Below are 6,601 nucleotides of genomic sequence, written 5' to 3'. Positions count from 1 at the left end.
GCTTCTTCCTGATGAATACAAGTCCATTTCAGCCTGATGAGGCAGAGGTTTGAGCCAAAAGCTACATTTCTCACGACTGGCATCTGGAGTAGCTATGGGACACAGCTTTGGCCAAAAAGATACAAAGAGAGACTCTGGAAACCTCCCAACAGGTTCCTCTGACATATTGCCATCTGATCTTCCGCTACATACTACCTGGGATGGGGAACCACTGCCTAGAATTTTAAAAGCCATTTTGCGACCACGAGGACACAATCCATATGCTGAGAATGGCTGAGCAAAAGCCCTGATGTCATCTTTGACCTGTCATGTAACTCTGGACCACCTGCTTCTGGAAATAATAAGTTCTTAATTGTTAAAGCCACCATTTTCCCCCTTCCTGGGAAGAGGTTAAGGTGAGGAGATGGAGTCAGTTATTTATAGTCAAGCACAATTATAAATATAAATATTATAAAAAGCACAATTTGTGCTTTCCTCTAAAGACTAGGTCATCACTACCTTGAGCATCGTCTGGGATCCCACAAAAGACTTACCACACTGCTCTGTAAGAGTCAGTTATTCATCCACTCTGCCTATCAGGTGCAGGCTCAGAGAAGGCAGAGTGCACATTCTGTGTTGATCACAGCTGCATCCCCAGGGCATGACAGTTTCTGGCAAACATTAGCTTCTTCACGTGCCTTTTTGAAACAATGAATAGAAGTACACTTAAAAAATCTAATTCCAGGAGATGTAGCTAACTTGCCTTAGACCCAAGAACCATCATCTCTGGCCAATTTTGAAACCTCTGTTGGCGCATGTTTGAAAAAGTCAGGTTTTAGCATGGTTTGCCTAAAATACCCCAAGCTTTGTAAATAACCCTCTCAGATCCCAAAGAACCACTGCCTTTTCCTAACCACCCACAGCTCATCATGGCTGCCCTTAACTTGCCACTACATGACCCAGAAGGCAGCTCATGCAACCTCTCCTGCACATTCTGATGCCGAGTGCTCATCATAACTGAGAAAGGGCACACCCCACAATATATGGAGAGCTTGCTTGAATATACATAAATGTGTGTAGGGAAACAGTCACCGGCATATCTGTCTGGTCATCTTCCTATCCTAAACATCTCAGATATATTTAGACTTGTACAATTACTTTCTTCAAGACCTCCGGAAGGTTCTAACAGTCTCCTCCTCTTCTTTCCTTTATTGTGACTTTCTCCTCAAAACCTGTTATTTTCACCATGTCCTCAAAACATTCACTCTTTTTCTGTTTTCAAGTTATCTAACTAGGGGATCCAGCTATATAACTTCTTTGTTTGCCTTTTTTTTGGAAATGCATGCGAGGTCCTATATAACTAATGGGAATGCAAAGTTCATATGTTTTCTACAAACTTGCAATTCATTTGTTCCAGATATTTGATGACAGTCCCTTGAAGAAAATCATAATGATGCCACAGGACTGCCTGCTAAAAGCCCCCTCAGGTTCTTCTTTCTGGGTTCACACCCTCCAATGAAGTTTGAAGAGGGCCACACAACCTGAGATCCTTACTCTTCTTCGTCATCCACCTGCTGAATGGGGTGGACTCTAAGGACCTAGAGGAGGATGGAGCCACAAGATGGAAGGAGCTGGGTCTCTCGAGTGGCTGCGTGAATCAGAGATGTGCGGATCTTGCACTAGGCTGTTGCAAGAATAAGAAATAAATGTTATGGCACTGGTGCTTTGGAAGTGTATCTGCTATAGCATCCAGCATTGTTTCAGGTTACTCTTTACTTCTCTATCGCCTTTTTTAGTCTCTTTATTCTAAAATGCTATCCCAGTTTGATTTGCATTAGTTATTTACAATCCATGACTATAGTGAATGTGGGCCTTTAGATCAATGGTTCCCAAACTTGGCTCCGCAACAGAAGTGACTGAGAAGCTTTAAAAATTTTCCAGGGCTCAGGTCTCACCCCCCAGAGGTTGTCATTCAATTGGTCAGTGGTGGAATCTGTCTTTGCTATTTTGAAAGAGCATCCCAGGTGATACTGAGGGCAACCAGAATTAAAAGCCATCATTTTAGAGCAAATGTTCTCCACATTGGGCATGCACCCACGTGAGAGACTTGTTCAAATACATATTTCTGGTTCCCATTTCCAGAGTTTCTGATTCAGTTGAGTCCCAGGTACAGTCTGGGAATTTTCATTTGTAATACATTCCTAAATGAGGCTGATACTGTTGCTTCTGGGACCACACTCTGAGAACTCTTGGTCCGGACTTTTTATTTATTTATTTATTTATTTTTTTTTTTTTAATTTTAAATTTTTATTTTTACTTTATTTTACTTTACAATACAATCACTGGTGTCATCCCTGGAAAATGCTAACCACTCAATAGTTGAGCACATAACTGAGTTGAAATGAAGATGTTTGTGCTGTGCTTTGTCACTCAGTTGTGTCTGACTCTTTGTGACCCCATGGAGCCCGTCAGGCTCCTCTGTCCATGGGGATTCTCCAGGCAAGAATACTGGAGTGGGTGGCCACATCCTCCTCCAGGGGATCTTCCCAACCCAGGGATCGAACCCGGGTCTCCTGCATTGCAGGCAGACGCTTTAACCTCTGAGCTACCAGGGAAGCCCATCAATAATGAAGTGGGTTGCCTAGCCCATTCCCTCTCCAGGGGATCTTCCCAACCCAGGAATTGAACCAGGATCTCCTGCATTGCAGGAGGATTCTTTACCAGTTGAGCTACCAGGGAAGCCCAAAGATGTGTAGGCCTTTATACTTGATGACTCTGCTTGCTTTGTTTTTCAATAGATTCAGATTGAGTTTGCTTAGCTGTGCAATTCGACCAAGACACTCACTCTGTAGGAACAGGAAGCAGGGAGATCGTTTGGGTGAGAAGGAAGTGAATACTTGGCTTTGAGCTGGCATGTGGAAGCGAATATTTATCTAGTATCGTGTGTAATCGTGGCACTGTGTTGACCTCTCCCTCTTTTATCTTTCGGTAAGGGAGATTTCCGAGAGAGAGAGAGTCTTCTAGACTGACTGTAAGCAGTAGATCTCAATGCGATGGAGGCAGGAGGGCCTCTCAGTGAGCTAAAATAATACACACAAGCACACACACACTGGATTTATAGGGAAAGTGGGAGAATTGGATTTGATATCTCGAGGAGGCACAAAATAAATGATGGAATGATGTCATAGCGTCCTTGTTTCCAGGTATTGATGCCCCCTGTGTATTTTCCTCCTGTTGAATGTGAGCTGGACTTAGTCACTTGCTTCAGTGAATAGAATATAGTAAAAGTGATGGCTGCCACGTCTAAGATTAGATTACAAAGATTCTGGCTTCTGTCTTGCCGGCTTTATCTCGCTGTCTGTTTGCTTGTCCTGATGGAGTCCAGCTGCTGAGTTGTGAGCCGCTCTCTGATGAGGTCCACATGGCAAGAAACTGATGTCTCCGGCCAACAGCCAGCCAGGACCTGAAGCCTGCCAGCAGTCATGTGAGTGAGTGACTCCTCCTCTCAAGACTTGAGCAGATGACATCCCTGGCTTTATCTTGATTGCACCTTGTGAGCAACCCTAAGTCAGAGGTACCCCACTAAACCATACTTATATTCTGGACCCACCAAGAAACTGGGATATAATGTTTGTTGTTTTAAAATAAGTATAGGGATAACTTGTAATAGATAGCTAATTAGTAATAGACAGCTAATAATTTGCAGTAGATACCCAGTCAGCTCTTTCTGGATGATAGGGTATATGGAAACACTAGTGAATTCTGTATTTGAGCCCCAGGTTATATGTTTGTTCTTATAAAATGAGTTCCATACTTGGAATCAATATTGTGTGGAACACCATGGTACTAGGTAAAGCTCTTTACATATTCCTAAATGATAGTGATGGCAAAACCATTGTGGGTACAGAAAGCAAATTCTATAAATGAAATGGGTATCTTTTCCCATGAGGACAAAACCTGGCCTTCTCCATAATAAAAGGGGTCCAATGCAATTATCGTGCAGCCAGGTAGCTGTCAGTCCCGTGAGGAATGGTCCTACTTTAAAGGCTTATATCAGCTCCCTTTGTCTTGGCAGGGTGGTCTTAGCAGTGGTGATAGCTCAAGCAGCTTTGGTAAGGGAACATCTATGTTGGACCCGTTATGCCAGCTACCCCTGCTGCCATGACCACTCTGCCTATGGAGCAAGCACAGGGTCATCTGGAAAAAGGACAGACATTCCTCAGACAGACTGTCTTGTCCATTTGCTTATTTGGAACCTTGTCTGCAGTTGCCCTTGGTGAGTATATTCACAGGACACAGATGTCTTTACCCTTTGTACCCATTCCCAGAGATCCACCTCTCCCCAGACCCCCTTGTCACCAGTCTTCTAATCTGGCAAGAGCCAAAGTCTCTGCACTGCCCAAAGTTATAACTACTTGGATTTTCCATCACCACTATCTTTTAGGGCCACCCCTGAGCAGGTCTATAAGGAGTGCCATCTGCTTCTTGTTGGTGCCAGGATACTGTGTAGATCCACCTATACATCTGGCCTGTCATCATCTTTTCTTCTTTAGCTGTGAGAAACTTCTGTGGAGCCATACATTTGGCTGCAAGGAGAAAGAGTAAGGGCCATGGGGGTCTGAGCCATTTGCTTAGACAAGGCATTGCGTCTTCCAGACCACTGAGGCTTGCTGCTTTTCTTTCTGCATTCTCAGTGGGATGTTCAAACTTCTCAGTGGGATGTTTTAATTTATTTTTTTCTGTGAACACTCTTTAGGATCTCCAGAGGTAGCCAGCCTGCACTATGGTCCAAACAATCACCATTGTCACCAGAGCAGCTAAAAAGGGCAGTCACTGACCTCAAATAATAATCTCCTCCCTGTGTATTCCAGTCCATCCCTTGCCCCAACTGGCAATGATTTGAGTAATTGTTAGGACACTGCAAGACATAATAATCAGTTCCCCCCCGCCCCCAGCCTCAGCACACACACACATACACCTGATACATACACCTGTACTTATTAAGTGTAATAAGTACACTTAATAAGTGCACTTATTAAGTACACTTATATGTGTACTTAATAAATGTATCAGCAGCCCAGTCCCAGAATCTCATTCTGAGGGGCTGTGTCTGGTACCATTTACTATAAGTGTCCTGGCAGGAAACAAAGGATGCTCTAACAAAGGGGATTGAAGAGAATGGAATGAAGACACTATAGACAAATGTGTGGCTGGGGTAGTGAAGCTCTCTGGGGTTGGCAAGTAAAGAAGCTGCCACCACCTCTAGGTCTAAAGAGGAGAAGAATGGAATAGCTCCCAGACCCCAGTGGGGTCTCTCTGGCTGTAAGGGGGAGCTGGCTTCCGTTGGGAGCACAGCCATTGCCAACCCGAGGCCTGGCAGGGAGGTAGCTGGGGAAATAATCACCCTGGCCCCTCTCTCCTTGAACTTGTCTGCCATTGGCCAACTGATGAGAAGTCAGAAGGCAAGAGAGACATGGATGAAGCTTGTACATATCAGCCTCCAGGGTCACAGAAGCATGGGGAGAAGGGTGGCTGTGGACCTAGAAGGGCACACAGAGGCCACTCGGCATACGTCTAGTCCCACCGCAGATGAGCTATTCCTCCCAAGAAGGAGCTGGCTTAAAAGTTAGGAGGCTCCCGCCATCTCTGCCAAGTCCTCAGTTTCCTCATCTGTTAAAGGACACATCAGATTCGTTTCCATACCTACCAAGCTACATACTTATCAGTACCTGCAGGGCTGAGGGCACAGACCAGGGAGTATTAGGGATGAATAAAGCCATGGGGTGATGTGGGTCAGGATTTTTGCTTGAAGATTTCAAAATAATTATTTCTTTAAAAATCCAGCATGAAACAGAATACAATGTCCCAATAAGTTGTTGAAATAAAATGAATTTCAGGAGGTTACATTGAAGTGACACCTTCATTCCTTGCTGGGGGACACGCATCACTCTTAGGGGCCACTGAGTGGGGTTTGGTGGAGAAACTTGGGAAGCGCCAGATGATTCCAGAAAGCTCCTCCACACCTGACATCCAGAGCTTCTTGGATTAAACTTCTCCGGGCTCCTGAGTTTCATTCCCTGAGAACCTGAATTCATTTTTCAAATAGCCCTGAAGAGTAAAGCTCTCCTTGGTATGAAGGTATGAAGTGCTCTCAAAAGTGTGCCTGAGTCTCTGAGACACCTCAAAACATCGCCCCTCACAGCCGCACCCAGAACTATCTGGGAGGAGTGCCGTGTTGCTCTCTGTTGACCTCCTCACAATGGGCAGTACCCTGAAGGGCTGCTGGGTTCCCAGAGGGTTGAGGACCAGGCTAAAATGCATGCAGAGTGAAAAGCAAAAGGATGCTGGCAGCTTGGAGTATCAAAGAGGGATTAAGAAAGGGAAGAAGTGGGGATAAGAGGTGGGAGCAGAGGAGAGCTTGGCAGTGGGTAGAGGGAGTGTGAAAGTAACCACGGAGGTGCGGGGGACTTATCTTAGGACTCATACTGAATTTCACTGTTGTGGCAATAAAGCAAAAGCAAATAGACCCAACTCCATCTGGCCTACCGTTATTTATTGGCTCTGTGTTAGGCACTGTGCTAAGAAATAATGAAGACACTCAGATCAAGAGAGATGAGTCCAT

General features: G+C 44.9%; 1 non-coding gene across 1 annotated transcript; it reads right to left on the bottom strand.

Moving 5' to 3' along the window:
- Positions 1-2,522: 2,522 nt before the first annotated feature.
- Positions 2,523-2,594, bottom strand: TRNAC-GCA (transfer RNA cysteine (anticodon GCA)). Its single transcript has one exon. It is a non-coding gene; the product is annotated as a tRNA-Cys (tRNA).
- Positions 2,595-6,601: the final 4,007 nt, after the last annotated feature.

This window comes from Budorcas taxicolor, chromosome 15 (genome assembly GCF_023091745.1).
Source record: "Budorcas taxicolor isolate Tak-1 chromosome 15, Takin1.1, whole genome shotgun sequence".
In the NCBI taxonomy this organism is placed as follows: domain Eukaryota; kingdom Metazoa; phylum Chordata; class Mammalia; order Artiodactyla; family Bovidae; genus Budorcas; species Budorcas taxicolor.
The sequence above is the reverse complement of the archived record's forward strand: the minus strand, read 5'-3'. Positions and strand labels throughout refer to the sequence as shown.